The 16,478-nt window shown below is 44.9% G+C and overlaps 1 protein-coding gene across 1 annotated transcript in view; it reads right to left on the bottom strand.

Annotated features, from left to right (window-relative positions):
* The window catches only part of CHADL (chondroadherin like), a 209,871-nt gene that overhangs the window by 88,873 nt on the left and 104,520 nt on the right, over positions 1-16,478 (bottom strand). The gene's annotated exons all lie outside the window — the stretch shown is intronic.

Here is a 16,478-nt window from a genome sequence, read left to right as displayed (position 1 = left end):
ACATACGTAGCCAGGGGATCCTGGTGGGGACGTCTTCAGGGCATCTAGTTTGAACCGACACCTCTTCTGTCCTGGCTATGCTATTTTTAGCATGCTAGCTTGAGTACAACTATGTGAGTTGGGCATTGCAAACTCACCTCCAAGTGTAGATGTAGCCTATGGGTCAAACTGGAGGAATAAAGTGTTGTGGGTATTGATTTGTGAGAGAAGACAAAGAATGAACATTGTTTGCCACACGCTATGGGAAGGCAGGGGAATAAGATGGCTACTTGGAAATATTTGAAAGGTCTAAATACCAAAAAGGAAGAGAAATTAGTGTAGAATTGACAGGTTTCAGAGTGGTAGCCGTGTTAGTCTGTATCAGCAAAAACAAGTACTTGTGGGACCTTTAGAGACTAACAAATTTATTGGGGCATAAGTTTTTGTGGGCTAAAGCCCACTTCATCGGATTCATGGAGTGTAAAATACAGTAGGAAGATATATAGAGAGAGAGAGTACATGAAAAGATGGACTTTTTGCGCGCACGCGCGTGTGTGTGTATATATATATATATATATATATAAAATACACACATCCTACTGTATTTTCCACTCCATGCATCTGATGGAAGTGGGTTTTAGCCCATGAAGGCTTATGCCCCAATAAATCTGTTAGTCTTTAAGGTGCCATAAGCACTCCTCAGTGTAGAAATGAGTATAACTTGGGCTAAAGACAAAAATACACCTAGGTGGAGACTACATGAAAGCTGGTGGGGAGCTCTCATTAGGGTCCATGGAAAGCACTTCAGTGAGAAGCTTGGGATGCTTTCAAGTATTGTTAATACAGATCACCACTCCTGACTTGTATCTACACACTCCACACCAAGCCAGAATTCTCCAGCCCATTAATGCAGGCTTTCTGTTGTGCCATGGAAAGGTGCAGGGCCGATCGGAAGCAACTAAGGATGCATACGCATACAGCAGAACTCCTCCAGCCTCTAACCAAAAGGTCCAGTTTGCTTCCTTCTCCAGCTATGCCTAGTTCCACTGTAAATAGATAAACACTGAGTGTTGATTGGCATTTCTTTGCTAGGGATCTTGGTTCCAGGAACTATTTTACCTTATACCATCCTTCTTCCAAGGATGGAGGCTCTGGCAAAAGTTTAAAGAATGCCCCTTTCCTAACCTTAGATTTCCAATCTGTCCCACAGGCCCAGTGCCTTTAGAGGCTTGAGTGAAGCCTGTTTGCTTAACTAGTGCTAAATTCCCCCTAAATTTACACCCTGAGTAGGCAATGATCAGCCTCTAATCTCATCCATGCTGAGGGAGGAGGCCCCAAGATTTTCAGGGTGGGTTTGGAGTTGTGACCAACTTTGAGTCTCCTTCAAAATCCCAGCCTCAGGTTGTCAACGGTCATTGATCTGTAAGGTTTGGTGTCTGCCCTAGAGTGTAACCAGCTCCTTGGGGGCTGAAGGGGTAACTCTCCAGGATCCAAACAGTTCCACGGGGAAAGGCCCTTGGCCTCCATGACTCTGAAACAACCTTTGAGGGCTACGGATCCATATTCTTCTGTGTGGCTTCCTGCACCAACCCCAGCCGAGCTAGGCTCCTGTGAGAGACTTGCTCTTCACCTGTGGAGGGAGCAGTGCTTTGATATTTGCAGCAACATCACAGGTCAGCATCAAGAAGCAAAAGTTAAGATAGAGTTCAGACACGAGCATCAGGGGTCCCTGAGTCATGCTGCTCTAGGAACCATCTCTGCTTCCGTTCTCTCCCTGTTTTTGTCCCCATCCCAGGGGAGAGCACAGCCATGTGCCTTTCCCCTTTCCTCTCCAGCATGGGGCCGGTTTGCCTGCTCGGGAAGTGGGGAGAATGTTGGTGGCTAGGTGTCAATGTCCTGGCCATTGGCGTTTCCTTTGTTCTGCATCCTCCGTTCACAGGTGTAGCCTTTATTCAGTTTAATGGCGCTTGTCTCCAGACCGACTATTACAAGATTCCAATCCTGCCCCTTCCCTTTGCACTCAATTCATAGCACTATAAAGTCCAGAGAGAAACAGGTGTGCATAGAAATTTTAAAAATTACCAAAATTCCCACATTCATCAGTCACCAAGTATGGCTGTAGGTCACAGGGGGCTTTGCTGCCATGCAGAATCGCATCTGCCTCCCTCTTTCTTGGATTCTAACCCACACAAAGGTTATACTTTGCTAAGTTAGTAGTACAGGAGGTCTGGCAGATACTGCTAGAGAATTGGAAACCGTGATTAGGAAAACCCTGTGTAGCAGCAAGAGGAAAGTTTTCTATTTAGGCAGCACAGACAGAAGAAATAGACCATCTATCTGTGTCAGTGCTGGTCCTGGGCATTATCAACTGTAAGGCAATAGGGCTGCTCAGTAACTTCCCTTAAAGTTAATCTCTCAGTGACTGGCATATTGTATTCCAGGGGAAGAAGTTTCAGTTTTTCTATGCTCATCTCACAGCATTTGAAAGGGATCATTTAACATCCCACCTCTGTGTTCCCAATGCCCTTGAGACGCTTCTCCCTCATCCTAGGCAAACTGCTGGTGTCTATTTCAATCTCCAGGAGAATGTTCTGTCCCTGGCTCTGAAGCCTGCATTCCTTGTGACAGTGCTGGTCAGGAGGGTCCCAGAGCTCCAGGCTGTAGTGACTAGCCCTGCTTAGGGAGTGCTTCTCAAAGATGAAGTGGTGCTGCAGCCTCCTGCTGAAAGTGGCCTCAAATTTCAAGCTGAGTAAGACCTATGCACTGTGGGGTTGGTCAGGCTGTTAAGGGTAAGATGCTGGAGGCACCCTTTTAGCTACTAACCTAATGGGATAAAATCCTTCATTAAATCTCTCAGGGTACGTCCAGACTACCCGCCATATCGGCGGGTAGCGATCGATTTCCTGTAGCTGAATTTGCGTATCTTACATCAACACCCCCACCCTCCAGTGTAGACCAGGCCTCAGATAATTCTTGGGTTAGTCATGGGCGGAAATATCTCAGGAGAGAGGGTCTGTACGGGCAATCTACAGGAGCTGTCCTGTATTACTTCTGCTGACAAACTCCCTTCAGTTGCTGTGAAGAACAGGGAGAGGGTTTCTGTTGGAACTTCTAAAGAGGTATCATCTCAATCCACTTCATCAGCTCCTGAACTTTACTATTTGATTGCTGAGACAGGGTGGGGAGAATTTTTCCTCTTTCACCTGCTGCTTTTTGCTTCCTGAACCTGGGTTTGCTGTAGTTTCATTAAAAAGTAAAATGTGTTTGGTGGTGTTACCACCTTTGCAAACATGGCTCTCCTTTTGGAGTTGCTCTGGTATGACCACAACCATCATATGAGCAGTAACTGCAGGAACACATCCATCCCCTAGTGCTGCACCTTTGAGCACTCAGGAACATACTGAAGTGGCCTGATCTTCAAACGTGCTGGTCACCAGCATCCTATACATCTGAAAACCTTGGCCCCAGTGTATTGTCCTCCCTGTTTTCTATTTGTTCCAGATGGATTGAGTTACACATTTCATTAGTTTAGAGCTAAAGCTGTTTGTCAATAAGCCATCTCCCCTCTAATGTCTGAAACTATCTTTATGTATATGTCATTAGGAATCCATTTAATGTGATCTTCAGGACTATTATTTTTTAAAATTCCGCTAACATGTCTCAGTGCTAATCTGTAGTCACCTGTGTTGACTACGTGCCCTACACTAACCCTAGTCAGGGTATATACACACAGTAACACAATAAAATGCTTCTCTACCAAGTGTGAACCTCTGCTGTGGAAGGGCTGGTCTACACTACAGGGGAAAATCGATCTTAGATATGTAACTTCAGCTACGTTATTCACGTCGCTGAAGTTGAAGTATCTAAGATCGAATTACTCACCGTCCTCACGGCGCAGGATTGAAGTCCGCGGTTCCCCCTGTCGATTCTGCAACTCCGCTCGGCTTGGTGGAGTTCCGGAATCGATATAAGCTGTTGGGGATCGATATATCGCATCTAGATGAGACACGATATATCGATCCCGAGCAATTGATTGCTACCCGCCGATATGGCGGGTAGTGAAGAGGTAGTCTAAGTCAGACTCTTCCCAGAGCATGCATTTGCAAGTGACTGTGCTTCACTACTCCATTTTGCTATTCATCATTCTTGTGAGCTGGAATAATAGCCAGAGAGGCAGTCAGGCACCCATGAGGTGCAGTGGGGTATCTTGCACACTGACTGCTCTCACTGAACTTGGTTTTGTCAGAGTCAATATTATATGAATGTTAACAATCAGTTTAAAAGACAGGTCTTAGCCAAATCAGAGTTATAAGGCTCTTCTATTACTGCCTTTTAATTTTGGCCATGCAAGCATGATATAGCATTTTCAGTTTCATGGGGGGGGGGGGGCGCGTTGGTTGTAGGGGTGGTGATACCTGGCCTTGTTAATACCAAAGAAGGGCTTTAAAATGCATGCAACTTCCCTTACGAGGTGAATGTGTTTGTTTCCCATATATGTTATAGGTGAGAGGGCCTGTCCACATGGCCAAGAAGCCTTTGCAAAAACATTTGCATCTTTCTTTGTTCGGTGAGCTTCATAGATTGTTTTTTTTGTTTTTTTAAGCCACAAGGACCACATTGATCATCTAGTCTAAACCTCTGCTATATCACACTTTATAGAATTTCCAGTCCGGAGTTCCTGTATCCCACCCAATAACTGCTCTTTGATGTAAGAGAATAGAGAGAGGAGAGAGCACAACACGCCAGTCTGGATTTAAAGTTGTTGCAGTTTAGCACTTTCACTGCACGTTACACAACAAAGGTCTCTCCAGAGCTGCTAAGCCTTGAGAAGGATTCATGGGGTTTGTTTAGCTTTCTAGTTTTTACATTAGAACTTGGATGAGTGGATACATTTTTCCTGGACAGGATAACTGTGGGCCTGAAAGAAGATCTTTTTATTGTGTTAGCAGCTGGAGGTTTCCCAGCATGGATCAGGGTTCTATTGGGCTAGGAATGGGATGTGTTTTTTTTAATATTCCCATCCCAAAGAGCTTCCAACCTTGGCATATAACGAGACAACCAGTGTATTCAACAGACATATGAAGAGGGGAGACCAGGTCGGGGCGGCTCAAGGCATTTTGCTGCCCCAAGCACAGCAGGCAGGCTTGGCATGCTGGGGCCTGGAACCACCCCTGGAGAAGGTGACGGTGAAGAGACCTTATTTAGTATAGTAAATGCCACTCGCAGCACCCAAACTGTCCACTGGAGCTAATCTGCTGGAGGAGAAGGGTTTGGGCTCCATTTTTTTTTTTTCACTCTATCATTTAAATGCCTAACAAACACCACCACACCTTAGACTAAGGGCTGGGAGAGTGGTTGCTGGCTTCTCCAAGGTTCAGCTGCTATTTCTAAAGTTTTATTAAAAAAAAAAAAAAGTTGGAATGTCTGATGTTTCTGAGGTAGTAATGGAGGAGGAGCAATTGCTAACCAAATACCCCTTTTCGTCCCTTGGTAAATTACTTTTTAAGTAAAGCCTGTAAAAGCAGCTGGTGATGAGGCATCACTGTAACTTCCTCCACTTCAGCCCAATGTGGAGGAGAGGAAACAGGCACCAGCCTCAGGGAGTGGAGCTGTGGGAGTGAGAGGTCAGGCTGGATTTAGGGACAGGCAACCTGGGTGGCTGCATGGAGTTCTGGGCTTCAGGGGCGCTGGGCTTCGGGTGCTGTTTCTGTTGTTAGTGACAAAAAGGAAAATAGAAAGTTTGAAGTAACATTTCAGGTATTCTGTATGTGGATCCATCTTTTACTAACCACCTAGACTGTTCTGGACCTTTGTAGAATCTCATGGAACCTTCCAGACTGTGAGAACTACATTTTCCTGGAACCTCCAAGAATATTGTCCCATGCCCTCACGGGTATACAAGGGGCAGGGCATCGCCAGTCAGTGAGTAAGAACGAACTAACGTGAGAGTCCAGCTGCAATATTGTGAACCTTGTGTAATTGTGAAAGCATACTTGTGTTTTAAGACTTGAAGAGTATAAGTAGTGACTATGTGACAGGGATAACTCCTGCATGCAAATTGTGCATCAAAGCCATGAAATGGGTTACAAATGAAATAAAAAATAAGGTATTCAAAAGTTTAACAAACGAAGTGTGGGCCACTGAAGACACTCCTCGCCTGGGGCACCATTTGGTCTAGAGTTGGCCCTCATGAGAGGAAAAGGGAACCAGACGGCAATTACACCAGCTAAGAGCGGCCCATCCAGCTGGTTCTGTCAGTATACTAGTACAAGCCCTATGGAGGCAACTACGAGCAAAGTGGTGAAGGTGGCATAGATGTCGCTGAGGATTTCACTTAGGCTGCAGGAAGTGCCGGTGTTAGCCCATTGGTGGCTTTAAGCAGGAATATTTTTGGGGCCACCCCACCGACAACACATACTATTAATAAATAGGGGTCCCCCAGGAGCTGCTTGGGGCCCTAAGCAATGTATCGTCCGCTTATGCCTAGCACCGGCTCTGGCTGCGGGACCTTTCTATTGCCTTCCTTTGGAGTTAGATTAAAATGTTACCTCAGATAGATCAATGTTAGCCAAAGCAGAAAAGACAGGGGCTGTAACAGAGCCATTTCAATACATTTTGCTGTGGAGAAAAGTCCTCACAACTACATAGCAGGTGAGAGAATGAAATAGTTAAACATCTTGTCTATGAATATTGAAATAGGACACTCCTATTCTTGAAATACATGTTCACATACTGACTTGTGGCTAACAATGTAAATCACAACCACTTCAGTTTTTGGTTCCAGTTTGTGTGTAGATAAGGCTTGACAAACACTCATAAACCCTTATGCCTATTTTTGTGTGTCTGCTCTGAACATGGACCTGGAATAGTCAGGTTTCACATCTGCTCTATCTCGACTGCTCTTGGTCTATTGTGCAATAAAATGTTACTGTGTTTAAAGGATGCCTCTTCCTTCGACTCCATCCCCTCCAACATGTCTGCCATGTCATGCACACCATCCCTGTAAGTCTTCTGACATGTCATCCTGGGGGACCCCAAAATGTCCTAGGAGCCTGGTAGTTCCCTGTCATGCTCCTCTGCATCCTGGTCTTCCCTACTGCCCCTCCTTATCATCCAGCATTAATGTTGCTGGCCTCTTGCTGTCCTTGAGTGTTGGTTGGGCTGGGTGGAGAGGCACAGCCTCAGTGTTGAAGGGACCTGTCTTCCACCCACTCTGGACTGGCTATTCTGGTCCTTGATCATATAATTTTGTCTTGCCATCCTTAGTTTTTGCTTGGGATTGCAGGCCAGTTGGATGATAGTCTGCTCTGAGATGTACTATTTGAATGCACCTGTGGAAGGGGAAGAGTTGCTTGCTATGGAGATTGCCAGTGAGCTGCGGTGTGTTTGCAGCAATATTTGTATGACTAAGTGACTTCTAGCCAAGCTGCGCCCTGGGCAGTGGAGTGCAGAAAGTACACCAGACAGACCAACTGGAGAGTGACTAGTGCATTGTGGGACAGTGTTTAGCAGACTTTCTGAACCAGTCACGTTAGTCTCTAACTGCACTGGCTTAACTGGGTAACTTTAGGACACCATTAACTTCCCAGACAATTGATGATCCTCAAAGACATTTTTCTGTGTGTTTTTATAAGAGATCATAAGCTTTAGACAGTTATGTCGATGTTAGATTTCTCAAGTCCAGGCCTCCACACATGAGCCCACACTGGCAGATGGCTTGTCTGGTGTAGATAGACCGTAGGAAAGTAAAAAGATGGGGGAAGGGACTGAAGGCCTGTCTGGTGTATTTTCTGCATTCTGCTGCCAGAGCTAAATCAGACAGCAGCAGACACAAAGCACCCAGAGCAGCACAGAACTATTTCCAAGACCAGCTTCTCTCCAACCAACTTAAATTCTGCCTAAACAACTGGGTCATCAGAACTGTCCTGTCCATACTAGCATCCGTACCACTAGAAACCCCAAAATCATGGGTCAGGCCCCTCACAGTGTGAACTAGGCATAAGGCAAAATACCTAAAGCCGCCCTTGTGCTTCATGAACTATCAGAATATTTTTGTTTTTTTAAAAGCACAACATTTCCCCCAAACAAATTCAGCAGATTGCATCATGTCTGCATAGTCGAATACCTGCACACAAGAAATGAAATTCATGCCTCCTTCCCCCAGAGCTCTGCGGGTGTTCTGTCAGTCACAGGATATAGTAGCTGCCTTGTAGTGGGGAGTGGGAGATGCATGACATCAGTTCCAGGAAATTGCTCCATCTGGCCAGGCCTCTGCTATTCCAGCACAGGCCCAACCACTGCAGGGATGGGCAGGGGGCAAACATGCCCTCCCCTTCCCCCAGCTTTGTACTCTCCCAGGGTTTCTCTCCCGCAGTGCTGTTACAGAGCCTACACCGTCTTAAGCAATGTTTTAATGTGTTTGCACCACTGCATTCCTGGGCTCCCACAGCAGCAGGGGAGGTGTGGTTACTTTAATAGCCCCTCTGTAGTGGACTCTGCGATACTTTCCTTTGGATAACACACTCTATATTAATGATCATGCTTGCAGGGATTTCCCTACCCCCCCCCCCTCCAAATTTCTCCACATCCACCCCCTAGTTTTGTGCACTAGTTACACGCAGTGTTGCCAATTTAGTGATTGTTTGGAAATTTGAATTGCAATTGAAACATTAATACACACTTTAATATGATAAATACATGTAGCTGAAAAAAGTATAATAGATTTGAAAAGTATGAACATAGACTAGTTTCTTTATACAGCTGTTGTTTTTTATGACAAGGTCAGTGCATTCATTTTGGTGATGTTTGCCAACCTAATAATTTCAAATGATGATTTGTAAGCAAAGTCTAAATGAGCTCTCCCTGACAGCTAGTGATGAGCTGGGGCTGCTGGGCCAGATTGTATTTACATTCACACCTAATCTACCTAGGTATCCAGCAAACAGAGCTGTGTTGCCCAAGTGATAGATTTTGGCTGGGGGTTGGGTTACAAACCACTTGAATGCAGGGAGAGTAATGAAGTGGTGTTGTTTTTATTGTTTGAGTAAAGGGCAGGGCCGGTGCAACCATTTAGGCGACCTAGGCAGTCACATGGGGTGTAGGATTTGGGGGGCTCCATTTTCTTCGGCAGCGACCGTGGCAGCCGGATCTTGTCCATCCTGGTTGCTGCTGGTATTTAGGCAGAGGGAGCTGGGGCAGGGGAGCGTGGGGAGGGCCACCTGCAGCAAATAAGGGATGGGCACGCAGGGGAACTCCCTGCCCCAGCTCACCCCTGCCCTGCCTCCTCCCCAAGCACGCTGCAGATGCTTCACTTCTCCTGCCTCCCAGGCTTGCGGCACCTAAGCTGATTGGCGCCTCAAGCCTGGGAGGCGGGAGAAGTGAAGCGGCCGCGGAGTGCTTGGGGAGGAGGCAGGACAGGGGTGAGCTGCTTCACTTCTCCCGCCTCCCAGGCTTGTGGCGCCAATCAGCCTCAGGGCAGAGGGTGGAGAGCTCCTGCAAGGGGGGGTGCCTCAAGGTGGAGTGGGGGAGCTGCCGTGGGGTAGGAGGGTGCCTCAGGACAGGGGTGTGGGGGGAGGGCACAAGGTGGAAGTTTTGCCTAGGGCGCGAAACATCTTTGCTCCGGCCCTGGATACAGGGCATCTGGCATTTACTACTCTGTCTCAAATGTATGAGCACTTTCTTTTCTATTTTACAGAGGGATGAAGAGGATTTGATCTAAAATATCTTTATTTGGCAAGTGAAATTGTAGAGTCTGTGTTCCCTCAGCCCCTCTTCCAAAAACGTGAATTTGGGCTTGACAGCCGAGGCTGTAGAAGCACTGCCTTTTTGTATATTATATTTGGGGATGCATAGACAAGGCAAATTAAATTCAGATAGTCTAACTACATATTTCCAATTAGTCCCAAGAGCACTGTACCTGCTTAAACATCATCATTGTAAAGTTCAAGTACTCTGATAAGGAGCAATATAGAAATGCCTATAAATGAAGAAAATGTAAAGTGTACAGCAGACAGTTTATTGCTTGTATTTTGACAGCATAATGATTATAAAACTGTTCATCTATGTCATGTTTTAATGTACTTTAATAACGATGTTCTATGGAGTGCCTAAGGTGCTCTGTCAGATTGGCACTATATAAATACAGGATGCAATCCCGTACTTCAGAAACAAGGAGGGTGGAGCTGGACCCAAACATTTTACATTATCATTTGAAAGCAGACTGAGCTGCAAAATTAAAATGCAGATCTGAATTTTGAAACACTTCTCCCCTTCCCCTCAAAATGAGTGTGCTTGGACACAGGGTCCTGTTTGGGTTCAGATCTTCTGTATTATTATACATTGGCCCCCTCCACTGCAGTCAAAAAATAGAATCCACATGATTACATTTAAAACATGTATTTGAATACATGATCAAGCAAGCACTAATCAGAGGCTAATGAATTGTTATTTTGTATTCAGAGGAATGGTATAGCATGCAGCCAACCTGCCGTATCCATAATTTTACATGTTAGCTCTACAAAATATATATATATATAGGAAGACAATACAAAAGACCTAAAAAAACAATTGCAAGACGAAGGGCCGCATTCTGCTCTCAGCTGCACACGTGTAAAACTGAGTTACATCATTCAAATTGGCAGAATTTCTTTGAATTCACTGGTGTAGCTGGGAACATATTTTATCCCAAATAGACTTTGATGAAATGCAAGTATATTGGAATCCACTTTCCTTGTGAAAAGTTAGAGTATTGGGCTCTGTATGGATCACCAGGCTTTCTGTGGATGCCTTGAGGTAAAATCCACAGATAACAGAATTTCAGCTCCACCTTCCTGTAGCCACTCCTCCAATTCTTGGGTAAATTGCAAGAGTTGTTGCCACTAATAAATATAAATAATAAAAGTCTTCACTTCAGCCTGGCACTGGCTGCCTTCCATGGGGCTTCCAAGAGCAAGGATGCCCTTCCACATCATGCAGTAGGTGTACAGACACCTGTCATCCCTTCCCCACATAACCCCAGTATGGGACTTTAAGTAGTAAGGAAGGCTTTGAGCTCATTGATCACAATGCTGGTGAATTTCACCTACATCTCCTATTAAAAACAAAGTAAGGCAGTAGTTGATTATATTGATTTTGAAGCTATTAATCCATTTAAATCTCCTCCATTTCAAAAGAATGTATAGGTATTTAGAAAGTGGTGTAACTTGCATTATCCTTATGTTAAATTTGGCATTATCCTAATAAAACATTTACTTTATTCATTCTCTTTTTATATGTTGCAGGTCAAAGTGAAAATGAAAAGACAAAAACAATACAACAATTTTTCCACTCAAAGGCTCAAAAACTAACCAAGGTGAAGAACACATCAAGACCAAGAACTATATCAACATGTCATCTGAAGGTTCAAGTGGCATATTCTACATCCAACCAGCCAGAAGCACAAATACAGCTACCTACTGAAGAAACAGTGTCTCCAAAACCTAAAGGCAGTTCCCTTATGTTTGTCAGCAAAGTGTTCCCATTTATTGAAGTTACAAAAGATGGCTACTGGTGCACCTCTTGCAAAAAAGCTTACGAAGAAAGGAAGCTTCCCAATGCTATAACTGGAAAAGTGGTAGGAGCTTGTTTGTCAAACCGATCAGCAAAGCCAATGCTGACAAACTGAAATGCTGAAAAGGCCTGCTAAAAACACCAAAGCCTCTGGAGTGCATAAGAGATGCTGACATGCAGAAAGCCTTGGCATAGCCCCTTGCAAAGCCCAATTTTAGAAGTACTTAACTGAAGGCCTGTTAAGTGCGGAACTTGTTCTCTGGAGAACACAACACGTTTAAATTCTGCCGCAACAACTTTCTATTTAAGCAGGCTACAGACTTGGTCCACCACTAGTTGGTAGGACGAGGCAATGCAAGGCATGCTAAGTCACTTTGTTCATCCTGGAAGTTGACACTGGTTCTGAACAAGAACCAGCAAAATGCTCACTATCTTTCTGCAAGCAAACTCACTTTTGGCTAGCAACATGCGGTGCAACAGTGAAAGACTCAACAGCTGAAAAAGTGAAGAACTCTCTCACCACATTCAAAAAATTTGCATACATGCGCTGATGAATGCACCGATGCAATGGGCTGTCAGTATAAAGTCATTGTGTACGTTATCTTGATGTCAGTGGTAGGCCAGTAGATGACATTTTCTAGTGTTCAAGTTATAGAAGAACACATCAGGCTGCATCTGTGACAACCACATCTTAGAGTTAAATGCTTGTCAATTGGACCCCAAACAGATGCTTGTGCTTGTGGCATTGATGGAGCTGCACAACTTCTCTGAAGACATGGTGGAGTACAAGCTTTGCTCGGAGAAAAGTGTAACCCTAATCTCTCCTATACACACTGCAGAGGCCATCTACTCCAACTAGCGCTAGTATAGGCTGCAGACTCTTCAAAAGACATAAAAAAAGCTATAAATTTATGTCTTCATTTGGACTCAGCAAGAGTCCAAAAAGACTGAATATCTTGGAAAATATAGAAGCTACACTGGGACTGAAGTTCAAATTAGTCCAACCTGGCAAAACCCTCTAGCTTTCTTATGAGCGATCCTTGGCTGTTGCCATTATTACTGGCTTTGGAAAGTATTTACCAAGATGGGATGGATCTAAGTAGTGAGGCTGGTGGATTACTTTTGCTACTATGTTCAGAGATGACTATTGCCATTCTCTCTCTTGTAAGTCTACTGCTGAAACCACTTGGGTCATTAAAAAATGCCATCCAGGCATCTGCTACAACAGTAGTAGATGTTTGTCCAGCAACAGAAGCTACATTTGTATCAATCAGAGAGCTATCCATTGAAAAAGCACTGGAAGAAGCAAAGACTTCAGTCCAGAAGTTGACTAATGAAGGAATTTATATTGAATCTTTAAGTGAAGAGGACAAGAAGTGTTTGTTAAGACAACTGAAAAAGTACACAGACTTGATTCTTAAAAATCTACAACAGAAACTTATAGATTCTACTCAACCTCTGCGTAGGTTTTACAGATCCCTGTCCTATAAAACACCAACAGTTGAGTGGAGTGAGACACTACCAGCAATGGCGTGCCATGTGCTCAGGACAGAACAGAGAATTTGAACACAGTGTGGAATATCATACGACGAATGAATGAAGATTTGACTTCAACTTCTTTTTTATCATCACTAGTGGCTCAAACTGATCTTTGTGTTAGGTTTCCTGGGATGAAAGAAGTAGGGATTCATCTCTTGCTACTCCCAGTCACAACAACTACAGTTGAGCATTCTTTTTCATCATTGAATAGAATTTTGTGTTCTGAAAGAACCTGCCTTCTACCTGATCATGTGAATGATCTAATGAGCGTCTCAGTTGAAGAAATGGAATTACTGAACACACGAGAAGCCACCAAAGATGAATGCACTGCATTCAAGAAGTTCATTAACAGAGTTGTGCAAAATTGTAACAAGAAACCAAGAAGGATGTAGATGTCGTACTTCACAGAAGGATTGAGTAGCCAGCTTTAATTTGTGTGATGATTTCAAAACATGAGTTAAATTTAATAAAATAGTCATGAAACATTTTTCAGTTTTTATTATGGTGCCATAAAGCCCACCTTTACCCTCACAGTCTCACCCCCCATTGGCCCTGACCCGCCCCCTCCCGTAAATTCAAGCATCCCCCCCTAATTTCAGTTCCTGGGGGAAACACTGCATGCTTGAGTAAGGTCTGTTGGGGGTAGGAGGGAGCACGCAGCTCAGGCCTTGTTTTAAAAGGAATTTGCTGCATTGGGTTTCAGTGAGGGCTCCTTCTGGGATGGTGGTGGAGGTTGATGTCTCCCATCACCAGTATTGATTGGCTGCACACAGGCAGGGGCAAATGCCCATTGGCTGTGCAACCAGGGGGTCAGTGATGGGACTGTGGTGGCAAGCTGGCTGCTGACACCGGTAGGGATAAGTTGAGTGTGTGGCACTGGTTACACCTGGGCGTGACACAGCACTTCTGCGCCTCTCCCCAGCCAAGAGATGCACGTGGTCGGGAGCAGCCGGATGCAAAGAGGAGAGGTGAGGATATTGGGGGACCCCCTTTCCATTGGAGGAGACACCCCCTGCCTTGTCAATCCTGGGAGAAGGGGCAGGGCCATCTTCCCACAGAGAGAGGGAGGGACCCTGGGGAAAATCCATATCCAGTGGGCTGTTGGGTATCCCCCCCACCCCACAGGACTCACACCTAGGGCAGCACAGCGAAGCAGAGGGGCCAGAAGATTATTTTTTAAAAAAACATTTGGTGCTTTGCATTTTCCTGCTGGTCTCTGAGTCTGGTGGGGGTTATACTCCCATCACCTGGTCAAGCTTTTTTCTGCAAGTGGGAGGCTGAGGAAGTTCCTTTTATGTTTGTTTGATTTTTAAATGAAAGCTGAGCCCCTCGGGCTTCAGGAAGATCACCAGATGTTAACTCCCTTTTGTACCTTTTAAAAATCTCCCTGCTTGTGTGATGGGACCTTTCTCTCACCCTGCAACCTAAATCTGGGAGTTGGATTTAGGGAGGTGGATGCACCATTTAAAGTGTTTGGGGGGACACAGATTTGCCCCCCTCTGCCTGACCTGCCTTTTCCCCTCTCCAGTGCCCTGCCATCGCCCACCCCTCCCAGGATCCTGACAGCCCTGGCCCAGGAGCCACTCCACCCCCCTACCTCCTTTAGCAATTCCATGCTAAATAAGCAAGGAATTGCTGAGCTAGTCTCATTGTTTAGATGCTAAGAATCATTCTCTGTCCCTGTGTTGCTTATTTTACAACCACCACAGAGCAGAGCACTTAGCTGTCTTACCTGGTATCTGAACTGCCCAGATAATCTATTCTGCCCAGGGAGTTGCATCAGAAAACCAGTTCAAACTGGTGTTTAAACTGGTACTGAACCGGAACCATAATTTTGTTCAACCAACTGATCTGGAACTGAACTGAAAAAAAATTGGGTTACTGATTAAAATAAAGTTTCAGTATTTTTCCAGCTCTATATTTTAAAAAACTACTGTGAGTTTATTTTCATTATAAAACAAAACAACATAACAAATAGGCTTGTGGCTGCTACCAGAAAGGCCCTGCCCCCATATCATGAGACAAGAACAATGGTACACAAACATTTTCAGTCACCACCGAACCCCCCAGACATTAATGGAATCTGTCTGCACCCCTCCCCTCCATTACTGCCCAGCCAAGGGTTCCTCAGCAGCGGAGCTTAGGCTGAAGGTGGAGTTGGGATGGGGGAGAAGCTGGAGTTAGAGGTGGATCTGGTCAGGGGGCATAGAAAGGAAATGAGGGCAGATCAGGGCTGGAGCAGGGGGCAGAGTGGAGATGCGGGTGGATGTGGCCTGGAAGTGTAGCATGACTAGGGGCTGAATGGGGCTGGGGATGCAGTAAGGCTGGGACTGAAGCAGGTCTGGAAGTGTGGCACTCCCTCTCCACCCCCAGTGGGGACTGACCTAGGCCCCACAGCACCTCCCCCCCGAATATTCCTACACACCAACCTAGGGAGAGTGCGCCCCACAGTTTGGGGCTCACTGGACTATGGACTCACAGGCCAGCCCACAACAGTAGGGAGGGTATTGCTTGATTTTATGAGGTTCATATTATTTATTTGGATAGGATGGGTTATAGGCTCGTCAAATAATCTGATCAGAAAATAATAAGGTTCTTGTCCCAGAAGCAGGCTACATAGAGTTTGCAAGGACCCTCAGGATGTAAGACAGGACACCCATACTGAGACAAATGTAGCCTTTTACTGAGCTAAATGGAATAATAATCAAATAGTAATCAAATGGTAAAATAATCAGTGTTACAAATGCAATAACATAGTCCTAGAGATGTGTGTGATATTGTATATTGTAAAGCTTACACCCATCCCTGATAACCTGGCGGTAAGAGACAAGGACCAGCCTCACCTCTGGGATGCCAAGAGAGTTTGGGTCTAGGCTCCTCAGATCTTGAGTGGGAGGTGCAGAGCTCAGGATAAGCTAAAGATCTAAGAGCTAAAGAAGCTAACTTAGTTCTTAATTGTAAGTTTAAGTCAATAAAGTACGTTAGTTAAGTAAAACAGTAACAGATTAATAGACAAAAGAACTAACAAAGCTGCCTTGGCCTGGTGGGTCACCCCTCTTATAGGGCTTGAGCACCTAAGCCCCTGCTTCTATGTCCAAACTTGGTTTCCTCAGCCATAATACGTTAGGGTACACTTACTTCATAGAGTGGCATGTTTGTACATACGCACATATTAATGATAGTAGATTATTCTCACATTTGTTATCTCTGTCCTGCTCAGTTATATCGGTTATTTCCTTGTGGTGTACCCGTTAAGTTTAAAGAGGATATGAACTTAGGAAGTCCCTTATGCCAACCTGCTTCAATGCATCCTTTATTTACCTATGTTAAAGGTCACAACCATATATGGACTTTATGCTTTAACTCATCAACACCTATCTGGGTGAAAGGTCCCAAACAGATGTATGCTAACT

This window comes from Chelonoidis abingdonii, chromosome 1, assembly GCF_003597395.2.
Source record: "Chelonoidis abingdonii isolate Lonesome George chromosome 1, CheloAbing_2.0, whole genome shotgun sequence".
NCBI lineage: Eukaryota > Metazoa > Chordata > Testudines > Testudinidae > Chelonoidis > Chelonoidis abingdonii.
This window is presented reverse-complemented; position numbering and strand designations above follow the sequence as displayed.